Genomic DNA, 13,727 nt, shown 5'->3' on the forward strand with positions numbered 1-13,727 from the left:
TCATCCTCTGTCATGGCTTCACCCCCGAGGCGCCCGGGCTCCGCTGTGTCCCTGCGGCGTTCCCGGAGCTCTCCTGCCCGCTGTGGCACCGATGGGGACACTTGGGGACACTCAGCTCCCAGCCCATGCAGCGGCTCTGCCCAAGGGCTCAATCCCAGCCCAGGGGCCGGTGCCGGGGTGACGGGATGTCCCGGGACACGCGGCTCACGCACGGCTGCGGGTGCCGGATCCATGTTCCCGCACAGGAACACGGTGGTGGAGCCGCTGGGGCACACTCGGCACCGTGCCATGGGCACGGGAAACAGCCGGGAACGGCCGGGAGAGGGGAGGGACGTGTCCTCCGGCCTGCAAACAGGGAAGGGGCCACATGCCCCCAGGAGCCTCATGGTCCCCAGTAATCCCACAGTCTCCAGCATCTCCAACATCCCCAGCATCCCCAGTGCCCTCAGGGTTCACAGTATCCCCAGCATTCCCAGCATTCCCAACATCTCCAGTATTCCCAGAGTCCCCTGTGTCCCCAGCATCCGCAGTGTCCTCATGGCCCCCAGCACCCCAGTATCCCCAGCACCCCCAGGGTCCCCAGTGCGCAGGATGGACCAGAGCCCCAGGGACGCAGGGACAAAGGGACACAGGGATTCAGGAATGCAGTGACGCAGGGAAACAGAGATGCAGGGGTGCAGGGATGTAGGGATGAAGGGGCGCAGGGATGCAGAGGCACAGGGGTGCAGGGATGCAGGGGCGCAGGGGTGCAGGGATGCAGGGGCGCAGGGGCGCAGGGGTGCAGGGGTGCAGGGATGCAGGGGTGCAGGGGTGCAGGGATGCAGGGGCGCAGGGGCGCAGGGATGCAGCACTGGCACACGGGACTGGGGGACACGATGACACTGGGCACCCGCTGCCCCAGCACCATGGGACCCATGTCTCCAACGTGGCTGCAGCCATGAACTGGTGTGTGGAAGCAGAGCCAAGGGGGGCCCAGGGCAGCCCCCACCATAACCCAGGATAGATCCCGGTTTGTGCGTGTGCCGCAGCCAGGGGCCGTGTCCGGCGCCTCTGAGCTGCCCCCGCCCTGCACGCGCCACACATCCCGATCCCGCATGGGAGCGGGAACAGGGAGTTCCTGCCGTGAATCATTCCCAGCCCCGGCTGAGCTGACGTGGAGCGTGTGTCAATGGCTGCTGGGCCTGCACCGGGAGCAGCCATGGGCCAGCCATGGGGCGCGGTGCTCCCGTGTGTGGTGTGGGATGAGGCAGGGCAAGGCAGGATGGGGTGGGCATGAGGATGGGATGGGGATGGGGTTGCGGATGGAATGGGGTGGGGATGGGGGTGGGATGGGGATGAGATGGGATGAGATGGGGATGGGATGGGGATAGGGATGGGGATAGGAGGGGGTGGGATGGGGATCAATGGGAATGAGATGGGATGGAATGGGGATGTGGATATGGATGGGATGGGGTGGCCATGCTGCAATCGATCCATGAGGGATTGACACCGTGTCCTCATGGGACCCCCAAACCCCCCCGCATATCCCACCACCAGTGGGGGGTATGTGACCCGGCACCCACCGTGTGACCCGGCACCCAACGGGACAGGGTCCCCACGCCCCAGTGAGGGTGCACACCCGTGGGGCCGCGTGTGACGGGGGGGCCACGAACAGCTTCGGGCTGAGCGCACCGGGGGGGTGCGCGCACCGGGGCCGGTGCACGCTGCGGCTGCGCACCGGGGGCTGTCTGCGCGCACCAGGGGCCCCGCGCATCCGCGTCCGTTCACACCCGTGTCCGCTCCCGCCCCGCTCCCGCTCCCGCCCCCCGAGCCCCCGGTGCCGCCGCGGCCCCGCCCCTTCCCCTCCCGGCCAATCAGGAGCCTCGCCCCGCCCCTCCCCGCGGCGCCGGCGCAGCCGCAGCGGAGCGGGCCGGGCCCGGCCGCGCGAGGGGCCAAGATGGCGGCGGTCGGCGGGGCGCGCGGGCGGGCGGGGCGCGGGGCGGCGGCGGCGGGGCCGTGACCCCCGGTGACCCCCCCCGGGTGACCCCGCGGTGACCCCCCGGCGACCCCGCGGTGACCCCGCGCCGCCGCCCCGCCATGGCCCGCCTGGCCGACTACTTCGTCCTCGTGGGATACGACCCCGGCAAGCGCGGTGAGCGCGGGCGGGGCGGGGCGGGGGGCACCGGGCACCGGGCACGGGCCCGCTCGGCCCCGGCGACGTGGCGGGGACCGGGGCGGGGGGGGCACTGCGGCTGGGCCCGGCGGCGGCACGGCGGGGATGGGGCCCGCCGCGGCCCGGCCCGGGCGCGGCTCGGCGGGCACCGGGCAGGGCACAGGCCGCGGGGCCGGGCCCGCTGCCCCGCAGCGGGGAGCGCCGCCGGGGCCCGCAGGCCTCGGCCCGGTGCCGCGGTTCGTTGCGTCGCTCCGGGTGTGTTTGGGTTTCGGGGCCGTGCCCGCGGGGTTCCTGCTGCGGGCCCGCGGGCTGGGCCACAGCGGGGCTGGCAGGGAGGGGGGGACTCCTGCGGCATTCCCACCGGGAGCACCCAGGCACGGAGCCCCGGAGGGGCGTGGGTTGGAGAGAGCTTAAATCCCCCCAGCTCCAACCCCTGCCATGGGCAGGGACACCTTCCACTAGAGCAGGTTGCTCCAAGCCCCTGTGTCCAACCTGGCCTTGAACACTGCCAGGGATGGGGCAGCCACAGCTTCTCTGGGCACCCTGTGCCAGCGCCTCAGCACCCTCACAGGGAAGAGCTTCTGCCTCAGAGCTCATCTCAATCTCCCCTCTGACAGGTTAAAGCCATTCCCCTTGGCCTGTCCCTCCAGGCCCTTGTCCAAAGCCCCTCTCCAGGTTTCCTGGAGCCCCTTTAGGCACTGGAGCTGCTCTAAGGTCTCCCCTTCAGGAGCCTTCTCTTCTCCAGGCTGCCCCAGCCCAGCTCTCTCAGCCTGGCTCCAGAGCAGAGCTGCTCCAGCCCTCGCAGCAGCTCCGGGGCCTCCTCTGGCCTTGCTCCAGCAGCTCCACGTCCCTCTTGTGCTGTTACCCAGAGCTGGCCTCGGTTCCCAACCTGCTCATTCACGGGAGGTGCTGGTGCCTGCGCTGGTTCTGAGCCTGCGCTGGCGCCGGGGACGGGGAATCCTTCCCCTCCACCCGTGGGTCGGTGATGACAGGAGTTGTTGTGGCTGGGAGCTTGGTTCCCACCCGAGCGGCTGCACCGTTGTGTGGGTGCAGATCCCAGCTCCGGGGGCTCTTCCATGGGGACGGGAGCTCTGGAAGCGCAGTGCAGCTCCTCTGAAGGCCCAGAGCAGGAAGGCCGAGGCAGCCCCGGTCAGAGGTTCGGTGTTCCCGGCGTTGTCTCTGGTCCTGTGGTGGGCGCGACGTTGTTGTTGTTACTATTGCGGGTGTCTCCCTCTGTCACAGGGTTCCGTAGCACCGGGCTGGGCAGGAGCCGCTCTCCCGGTGCCCTCGGTTGGGCCCAGCCTGCGGGACACGCGCTGCCCGGGGCTGTGGTGGCCTCCATGGGGCGAACACTTCACCCTGGGTTCCCTGTCGTGAGGTGCCTGGGGCTCAGCAGGGCTTGGGCAGTGCCCACATCCTCCCGGTGCTGTGTGGGGCTGCTTTGGGGCAGAGGAATGCTGCTCCGAGGTGAAGTGCTTAAATGAGGGGGACATGAGGAGGGGAAGAGCCGGCCCTTAATGAATCGTGTTCCTCTGGCCGAGTGTTCGGTGTCTGAGTGAAGATCTCACCTGCCACGTACAGAGCAGAGGCTGGGCTGGGGCCGAGGCTGGTTACAGCCCTGCAGGACATCGGCCTCCGCTGGGAGCCCAGGACCAGGCTTTGGGTTATAAAACCACAGCACGTGTCTGGTGGTGGGTGTCCCGGTAAAGCCTGTCTGTGTGTGCCTGAACTGAGCCGAGCTCGGGCACCGGCCTCGGGGCTGAGAGAGGGTCATGGAACCACGGGGTGGTTTGGGTTGAAGGGACCCTAAAGCCCCTCCAGCTCCAACCCCTGCCACGGGCAGGGACACCTTCCACTGGAGCAGGGTGCTCATAGATCTCATCTAATGAGTCCTGTAGGAACCAGGGCTGTGGCTGGAGGTGTCAGGCCTGCCCCAGGCTGTGTTCTGCCTGAGCAGGGCTGCAGTGAGGTCTGTGGGGCTTCCTGTGGCCGTGGATGGGGATGTGGGCACAGCCTCGGGGCTCTCTCACAGCAGAAGCTCCCCGCGTGCCTGCCCAAGGTCAGATCTGCTCCGCCTGGTGCCGCTCGCGTGGGCCCGTTGCCCCTGGCTGCTGGCACAGCAGAGAGCGGGGCACCGCTGCCGGAGGCGGCAGCAGAAGATGCGCAGCAAAGCCTTGGGGTGGGAGAAGGGTCCTGGGCACCCCGGGGAGCTTCTGGTGCAGAGCCGGGGTGCGCGTGCTGCCGAGGGGACACCATCACAGGGTGAGGAGCACCAGCGTTGGGCGTCCCCTCCAGAGATCCATGCGTGCCTGCTCCAGGCAGTGACTGCTAAAGCCAGACCCTTTCCCGCCCCCCTCCGCGGGGCCTGAGCTGTGCGAGGGCTGCTTTGGATCAGGGCCTGAGTCAGAGTGATGCTCTGACCCCCGCACCCCCCAGGGTCTACACGCAGGGGATGTGAACAGTGATATTGGTTATGGGATTTTGGGGATGACTTTGGGTGCATCTTGTGTTTTCCCAACACGAGAGGGATGTGGAGCTGTTGGGGTGAGTCCAGAGGAGGCCCCGGAGCTGCTGCGAGGGCTGGAGCAGCTCTGCTCTGGAGCCAGGCTGAGAGAGCTGGGCTGGGGCAGCCTGGAGAAGAGAAGGCTCCTGAAGGGGAGCCCTTAGAGCAGCTCCAGTGCCTAAAGGGGCTCCAGGAAACCTGGAGAGGGGCTTTGGGCAAGGGATGGAGGGACAGGCCAAGGGGAATGGCTTTAACCTGCCAGAGGGGAGATTGAGATGAGCTCTGAGGCAGAAGCTCTTCCCTGTGAGGGTGCTGAGGTGCTGGCACAGGGTGCCCAGAGAAGCTGTGGCTGCCCCATCCCTGGCAGTGTTCAAGGCCAGGTTGGACACAGGGGCTTGGAGCAACCTGCTCTAGTGGAAGGTGTCCCTGCCCGTGGCAGGGGCTGGAGCTGGAGGAGCTTTAAGCTCCTTCCCACCCAAGCCACCCTGTGAGTCTATGAATATCCTGCTCCCTGCGCTCCTGCTGTCACATCCCCTCCCTGCCGCAGCTCAGATGGGATTTGGAGGAAGGACAGGCTGCTCCTCTGGCAGTGACTAACTGCTGTACAGGTTGGGTTGGTCCCACAGAGCCGTAGCTTGGGCACAGGCTGTGCTGAGCTGTGCCGTGCTGGCTGTAAACACACCGGGGCTGTGGGGGAGCCCCACGGCATCGGGGGGTTCTGCTGCACAACGGGTGGATGGGGCCCTCTGCAGTGGTGGGGACGGGGCTCAGCTCTGCCCACAGCTGGATGTGTGCAGCAGCAGGGATGGGTTCGCACGTGGTGAGGTGCTGTGGAGTCCCTGTGCCAGCAGGATTAATGGTTAGGGAGGGATGGGGTTGGAGCTGGTTATGGGGAGCGGGGCAGCTCTTCAGGGCTGGGAGCTGAGGTAGCTCTGTGTTGTCTTCAGAGAGAGAACCATGGAATGGTTTGTGTTGAAGGGAGCTTAAAGCTCCTCCAGCTCCAACCCCTGCCCCGGGCAGGGACACCTTCCACTAGAGCAGGTTGCTCCAAGCCCCTGTGTCCAACCTGGCCTTGAACACTGCCAGGGATGGGGCAGCCACAGCTTCTCTGGGCACCCTGTGCCAGCGCCTCAGCACCCTCACAGGGAAGAGCTTCTGCCTCAGAGCTCATCTCAATCTCCCCTCTGGCAGGTTAAAGCCATTCCCCTTAGCCTGGCCCTACAGGGCCTTGTTCAAAGCCCCTCTCCAGGTTTCCTGGAGCCCCTTTAGGCACTGGAGCTGCTCTAAGGTGTCCCCTTCAGGAGCCTTCTCTTCTCCAGGCTGCCCCAGCCCAGCTCTCTCTGTGTTCTCAGAAGGTGTTAATGTTGTTCAGCTCATTTCGTGAGACCAAAACCGAAAGTAAAGATGCTGCAGGGAGTGACCGTGATGTCCCCATGTCCTGGTCGTGTCACTGCTCCACGATCAGCTTCTGCATCCACACGTGTTTGGGGAGAGGGGCTGCTCCCGGGCACGTGTGTGGAGCCGAGCGTGCCCAGCGGTGGGAATTGGGTGTTTCGTAGGTGAGGGTTTGCTGTGTCGTGTGACGATTGCTCACAGTGGGCTCTGTAAATGGATGGGTTACGTCTCTGGGCTCTCATCCTGCTGCGCACAAATGATGCTCTGCAAAGCTGGGGCCTGTGGCTGCTCATTGCCCCTGGAGCTCAGAGGCTTTTCTCCGTGTGTCCCCTGTGGCCTGAGAGAGCAGAGCAGCTCAGCCTCGGAACACGTTCGGTGTGGATGGAGGGCTCGGCTGGGAGGGGTTTATGGAGCAGGAATGAGGCTCAGCCTCCTCTGCAGGGAGTTACAAACGCAGAGAGATCAAGTGGGGGGGGTTTGAGATGTGCATTTTGGTTGCCCCCAGCACCAGAGGGACGTGAAGCTGCTGGAGCGAGGCCAGCGGAGGCCCCGGAGCTGCTGCGAGGGCTGGAGCAGCTCTGCTCTGGAGCCCTGGGGGGGTTTGGGGCTGCTCCGGCTGCCCAGAGGCCTCCGCAGGGTGGCTGCAGCGTTTCCTGTGTCCCGTTGCAGTGGTGGGTCCCGGAGCATCCCGCCGCTGCCCTCGGTGGTGGCTCCTGCAGAGCGCGGCGCTGTTCCCGCACCGGGGCTGCGCTTCAGGCACGTGGGTTCCGCTCCTGAGCTCGGGTGGGAGCTGGCGGCTGGTGCTCCGGGGAAGCCACCTCCGTGCTCGGGGTGTCTCGTCCCGAGCTGTGTGTGACGCAGGTTCTGTCCCCGGGCACCGCTCTGGGATCACGGATCCAGCAGGATCCATCCTGCGCTCCCCGCGGTGCTCACAGCTCCTTCACCTGCGTGGCTGGGGCCGGTGCTGGGCGAGGAGCTGCACTAACCCCAGGGCAGAGCAGAGCAGAGCTCTCGGGCCCATCCTGCTCTGCCGCGCTGCTGGTCGCAGTCCTGAGCAGCGCTGCGGAGCCTGGCTGTGCTGCTCTGGGGTGTCTGTGCAGCTCTCGCTGGTGGGAGGCGTTTCCAACCGGTAGTAAAAATACACTTCGCTCTGTCATGTGTGGCCCTGGCCGAGTGACTCATGGCTTTGACTCAGGCTGGTTCTTGTGATGCTCACAAGAGCCAGCAAATAAACCAGACCCCCACGCTGAGGTGTCTCCAGTGGTAGCTGATGGTGAGCTCTGCTTGCTGGATAAGTACCTGTGGGGGGACCTCGGGAAAAGGGGATGAACCCCTGTGCATCCCATGGGCAGCGCTGCGCGTGCCAGTTCCTGCTTGTGTGGAACATGAGGGTGTTGCAGGGATCAGTGTGGATCCTGTCAAAGGGGGTCACCCCACACCACAGCATCCCAGTGGTGCTGGTCCATCTGGGGCTGCAGCTCTGATCCCACATGCTCTGTTAATCACAGAACCCCAGCCTGGTTTGGGATGAAGGGAGCTTAAAGCTCCTCCAGCTCCAACCCCTGCCCCGGGCAGGGACACCTTCCACTAGAGCAGGTTGCTCCAAGCCCCTGTGTCCAACCTGGCCTTGAACACTGCCAGGGATGGGGCAGCCACAGCCTCTCTGGGCACCCTGTGCCAGTGCCTCAGCACCCTCACAGGGAAGAGCTTCTGCCTCAGAGCTCATCTCAATCTCCCCTCTGACAGGTTAAAGCCATTCCCCTTGGCCTGTCCCTACAGGCCCTTGTCCAAAGCCCCTCTCCAGGTTTCCTGGAGCCCCTTTAGGCACTGGAGCTGCTCTAAGGTGTCCCCTTCAGGAGCCTTCTCTTCTCCAGGCTGCCCCAGCCCAGCTCTCTCAGCCTGGCTCCAGAGCAGAGCTGCTCCAGCCCTCGCAGCAGCTCCGGGGCCTCCTCTGGCCTCGCTCCAGCAGCTCCACGTCCCTCTTGTTGTTGCCCCAGACACGGGGCTGCAGCTGTGCTGGGGACTGCCCCGACCCATGCCCACGACACCCCAGATTCACCACTGGCGGAGATGAGCCCATGGAAATCTTTACACCCAGACGCTTCTGGTGCCGCATTTAGAGCATTTCAAAGCCTCAGCCCCCTCAGTGACCTTTGGGAAGGGAGCTGCCGGTGCACAACCAGCACAGCAGCACCAGCAGCACAGGAAGCAGCCGCAGGAGGAGGCACAGGGGAGGGGAGAGCAGACACCCCGGTGCTCCTGCACCCCCACAGCCCACGCGGCACCGGGCACGCTGGGGCCTGGCAGCACAACACGGCCTCCGAGCGGGGAGATGGGCCCTGCTGTGTCCGCACGGCACCAACGGTGCCTTTCAGGGCTGGTTGTCTCATAGAGCGACCACGGGATTGATCCCTTCTCATCTGCCTCAAGGAAACTGGAAGTGATGAGACCTATGGACGACACGGCACTGCAGGACCCACCCCACCTCCCCATCCATCCGGCCTGCTGTGGCTGAAGGGGGATCTAATCCCATGTCCCTGGCTGGCATCCATCAGCCTGGGTCTGGCTCTGCAGCACACACAGGAGTGCTCCTGGGCTGGAGTTCAAAGAGAGCAAGACAAGTATTGAGTTCCCAGAGAAGCTGTGGCTGCCCCATCCCTGGCAGTGTTCAAGGCCAGGTTGGACACAGGGGCTTGGAGCAACCTGCTCTAGTGGAAGGTGTCCCTGCCCGGGGCAGGGGTTGGAGCTGGAGGAGCTTTAAGCTCCCTTCAGCACAAACCCTTCTATGGTTCTGTGATGTTGCTTCAGACACGATGGACACTTCTCTCTGCCCCGTGCTGGGTGATGCACCACGGATGTGTTTGGTATCGGTTTAGGGCTGGGTCCCTGCAGCAATACCTGCGCTGGGTGAACTGTCACCGGTGGTTGAATGCTGTGGTTGGGTTGTTCCTTCGTGTCGTGAGCAGCCTCTCCCAGCCTGGGCTGGGTTCAGCAGGAGCTGGCGTTGGGGTGACCGTCACGGGCGGTGCAGGGGGGTGTGACACGCTGGTCACGGTGCGGGGCTGTGGGGTGCACGAGGAGGCGGCTCCCCTCTGCAGAGATGTTGTAACCACGTTCCTCAGCTCTTACTGACGCTCTGTTTGCTGCCGGTTGGGATATTTGTCCCTCGTTTCCCCCGTGGGAGCCGGAATCCCGAGGTTTGGCTGCGCCACGTTCCCTTTTCCCATTTCCAGTGCTGGGATGCGCTGGGCTGGAAAAGCAGCGGCGGTTTTAGGGATCCAAAACCACAAACAGAAGCCGGGGTAGGAACGTGCCCTGGAGTTGCCTGTGCTCCAGGCAGGAGGAGTTAACCCTCAAACCCCTTTGGTTCCTTGCCCTGAGAGCTTCTCCTCCAGCTCTCACGGTCGTCGTGGTGTGGAGCCCTGCGGGGCCGAGTGCTTTGTTTGCCTCTGTGTGGCTGCAATGCTTCTTGACCACTAAATGCTCTGGTAATGTCAAAGCAGAGCCTGCAGGCGCCGCGGGGCAGGATCCTCCTGCTCCTGGGAATGTGTCTCTCCAGTATCCCAGGCCTGTTCCTCCCTCTTCCAGTTTAGCAACTGGTAACAGGAGGTGCGGAGGGTTTGGTGATGGTGGCAGCGGTTAGTGGTGAGAAGGGGCAGGCGGTGGAGGTCACCTACAATGGATTGGGTTTGTGTTGGAAGGGACCTTAGAGCTCATCCAGTCCCAACCCCCTGCCCCGGACAGGGACACCTTCCACTAGAGCAGGTCGCTCCAAGCCCCTGTGTCCAACCTCTCCGCTCCCAGGAGCAAAGGCCTTTGTGTCACCCCAGTTCCAGTGGCTGTTTTGCTGTGGCTCTCAAGTGCCGCGGTGGGTTTGCAGGAACAGCCCAACCTCCTGGGCAGCTGCTGCCCTGCAGCTGCCTCTTGGGTCTCTGCACGTTCCTTTCATGTTTCTGAAGGGGCTGATGCAGAGGATGCTGCAGGAAGCTTTGTGAGGAGGAAAGCCCCGCTCTGTGGGTGGGAGCTCACTGCGTTGTGGGCAGCCGGAGGAAGTGCAGCAGAAGCCTGGTCCCGCTGCTGGCGGCTCTGCACAGCACCTTCCTCGAGGCCAGGGCCTCCCAACCTGCTGGTTGCCCTCATACCCGTGCTGGGGCACAGGGGCAGCGGGGCTGCCTGCTGACACCAGCACGGCTTCACCAGGCGCAGACCGTGCCTGCTGGTTTGGTTACCTTCTGTGATGGGGCCTCGGTGGATAAGGGAAGAGCAGCTGATGTCATCTGCGTGGCCTTGTGCAGGGCATTTGGTGCTGTCCTGCACAGCATCCTTGTCTCTAAGCTGGAGAGGCATGGATTTGATGGATGGACCACTCAGTGGATAAGGAATTGGTTGGATGGTTGCCCTCAGAGAGTTGTGGTCAATGGTTCCGTGTCCAAGTGAGACCAGTGGTGTCCCTCAGGGGTCATTGTTGGGGCTGATCCTGTTCAACATCTTTGTTGGTGACATGGACAGTGAGATCGAGCACCCTCAGTGAGTTTGTGGTGACACGGAGCTGTGTACCGTGGTCACACACTGCAGGGAAGGGGTGGGATCCGGAGGGACCTGGGCAGGCTGGAGAGGTGGGACCCTGCGAACCTCATGGAGCTCAAAATGCCAAGGGCGAGGTCCTGCTTAGGGCAGTCTCAGGTCTGAGAACTGGAACTCGGTCTCTGCAAGGGGAGCTGTTGGAGCTGAACCCCAGCAGATGGCATCTCCTCTGCTCCTCCTGCCCGTGTCGTGCTGTGTCCCTCCGGCGGGAGCGTCGGTCGGGGCATCCCAGAGTGGGACCATGTCCTGCGCCCGCCTCTGGACACGTCTGCTCTGCTCAGCGCTGCCCGGGCGAGGCTGGAGGATGCTGCTGGCCGTGGTGGCAGCAGGGGGGGACCACAGGGACGTGTCATGGGGTGGTTTAGGCAGGAGCCGACCCACGGTTCCTGGATTGCACCACCCTAGATGTGCGGGGTGAGTGGTGCTGGTGGGACAGCAGCACCTTGGGTGGCATTTCGGACTTAGACTGGTACGACTGGGGTTCCCTTGGGAAGGTGGGTGGTAGGAAAAGAGGAGAGCTAAGCTGTGGGTGATATGGATGTGACCTTGGCAGAGCTGGTTAGGAAGGAGGTCAGACTCGGTGTGGTGAGTGTGGGGTACCAGAGAGAGCCTGCTCCAGGTCACCTTCCTGCTGAGAAGAATGAGACCTGTGCTGGTCTGTGCAGCAGTTACCTGCAGGAGTGAGTCCTGTGGGCTTTCAGTGAGGCAAAGAGCTCAAACATTACCTCTACTGATGTGTTAGGTCTTCATGTGGATGAGGAATCCTGTGGTGATGAAGCCTAGGGAGGAGGTGCTGCCGCACTGGAATCATGGAATCCCAGACTGGTTTGGGTTGAAGGGAGCTTAAAGCTCCTCCAGCTCCAACCCCTGCCCCGGGCAGGGACACCTTCCACTAGAGCAGGTTGCTCCAAGCCCCTGTGTCCAACCTGGCCTTGAACACTGCCAGGGATGGGGCAGCCACAGCTTCCCTGGGCAACAGAGAACTTCTCACCTTCCCCTGGATCCTTGTGGACTCACAAGCACTTTATGCACCCACAAGCCATGAAAGGAAACAGCTCCCGTCCTGGTGAAGGCCACAACTGATGCTCCTGGTTGAAGGGCAGGTTGCGCCGTTCCTCCTCGTGTGGTGTGCAGGGATTCATCCTCTTGGCTGCTCCGAGACTGAACAGCGCCGGCTTCCCACGCACATCCTGCTGCATCCCTCAGCAGCTGATTCAGAGCCCTGAGCTTCCATGGAACACCCGTCTCGTGACTGCCCCAGCACCAGCCCCGCAGCCACTGGGCCTCTGGAGAGCAGAGATGTGTCGTTGCAGCCCTGAGGCCGTGGCAGATGACAGGCCATGGTTATCCCTCCTGGCCTGGTGCCACCGCGGAGTCCTCATGTCCAGAGGAAAGGGACAAGCAGGAAACCTGGAGAGGGGCTTTGGACAAGGGCCTGGAGGGACGGGACAAGGGGAATGGCTTTAACCTGCCAGAGGGGAGACTGAGATGAGCTCCTTTATTAGCAGGATGTGAATGTCCATCACAGAATCCTGAATCCCAGGATGAAGGGATCTCAGGGATCATCTGGTCCAACCTTTCCAGGCAAAGCATGACCTAGACTGGATGTCCCAGCACTCTGACCAGTCAAATCTTAACAGTGTCCAGCGCTGGGGAGTCACCGCTTCCCTGAGGACATCATTCCAGTGGCTGGTTGTTCTCACTGGGAATGATTTTCCTCTTGGTTCCAGCTGGAATCTCCCCAGTCACTTGTGTCAGTCCTTTGCAGCTCCTGGCAAACAGCAGCTTTTGAGCAGTCATGCCACCACCTCACCAGAGTGTCCCTATAAACCAGCTCCTGGTTCCTTTGGATTAGGGATTTATGGACCTCACCAGTCCTGCGTGTGGTGACGAAGTGTCAGGGAGTGGGGAGGTACCTGGAGAGGCCACAGGAGCAGGTCCCCTCGGTCTGGCCTTGGAGGGGAGCCTGTATCTCCTCGTGTACCTGCTGCTGTACCTGCTCCTGTACCTGCTGCTGTACCTGCTCCTGTACCTCCTCCTGCTCCTGTACCTCCTCCTGCTCCTGTACCTGCTCCTGTACCTGCTCCTGTACCTCCTCCTGCTCCTGTACCTCCTCCTGCTCCTGTACCTGTTCCTGTACCTGCTCCTGTACCTCCTCCTGCTCCTGTACCTGCTCCTGTACCTGCTCCTGTACCTTCTCCTGTGCCTGCTCCTGTACCTGCTCCTGTACCTCCTCCTGCTCCTGTACCTCCTCCTGCTCCTGTACCTGTTCCTGTACCTGCTCCTGTACCTCCTCCTGCTCCTGTACCTGCTCCTGTACCTTCTCCTGTACCTGCTCCTGTACCTGCTCCTGTACCTCCTCCTGCTCCTGTACCTGCTCCTGTACCTCCTCCTGCTCCTGTACCTGCTGCTGTACCTTCTCCTGTACCTGCTCCTGCTCCTGTACCTCCTCCTGTACCTCCCCTGTGCCTCTCCCGTACCCGCTGTTGGGACCCGCCGAGCTCACGCTGCTCCTGCCCGTCTCGGTGCTCTGCTCGCTGAAGTTCTGCTCCTGGTGCTGTTGGCTCTTGTCACTGTGAAGACAAAGTGCATTGTTGAGGGCAGGGGGTGCCCCACGGGAAGCTGGGTTTGACGGGCAGCACATCCCCTTTCGCTTGTCTTCCTTATATAGCCACAACCGCTGCGCTTAACTGATGGTGTGAAGATTGCGGCGAGCGGGGCGAGGCGGCTCTGGAGCAGCAGCGGGTGCTCCAGCGGGAGCATCCCTGTGTGCCGCCTGCTCGTGACCCCCCGTGCATGCCCCAGAGCACATCCAGTGCCTGCAGCCAGCTCCTGGAGCATGGGTACACGTGTGTGCGGAGCATAGAGTCATGGAATGGTTTGGGTTGAAGGGACCTAAAGCTCCTCCAGCTCCAGCCCCCTGCCCCAGGCAGGGACACCTTCCACTAGAGCAGGTTGCTTTTAAGTGCTGGGGAGCGGTTGAACTTGATCTTGAAGGTCTTTTCCAACCTGACTGATTGTAAGGACCAGGCAGGAGCTGGTTCCTCTCCCAGGACTCTGTGTCAGCTCCAGGGCTGGGGCTGCTCTGCGGGA

General features: G+C 63.2%; 1 protein-coding gene across 7 annotated transcripts in view; it reads left to right on the forward strand.

Moving 5' to 3' along the window:
* The first annotated feature begins 1,911 nt into the window (after positions 1-1,911).
* Positions 1,912-13,727, forward strand: part of SBF1 (SET binding factor 1) — a 60,286-nt gene continuing 48,470 nt past the window's right edge. For 4 of the 7 annotated variants that reach the window (XM_030472094.1, XM_030472097.1, XM_030472098.1 and 1 more), the window contains exon 1: positions 2,012-2,131. The gene's annotated coding sequence lies outside the window, so the exon portion shown is untranslated. Of the gene's footprint in view, positions 2,132-13,727 lie in introns of all 7 variants that reach the window. The other 3 variants (XM_030472095.1, XM_030472099.1, XM_030472101.1) reach the window with 1 other exon arrangement.

This window comes from Strigops habroptila, chromosome 3 (assembly GCF_004027225.2).
Source record: "Strigops habroptila isolate Jane chromosome 3, bStrHab1.2.pri, whole genome shotgun sequence".
Lineage (NCBI taxonomy): Eukaryota > Metazoa > Chordata > Aves > Psittaciformes > Psittacidae > Strigops > Strigops habroptila.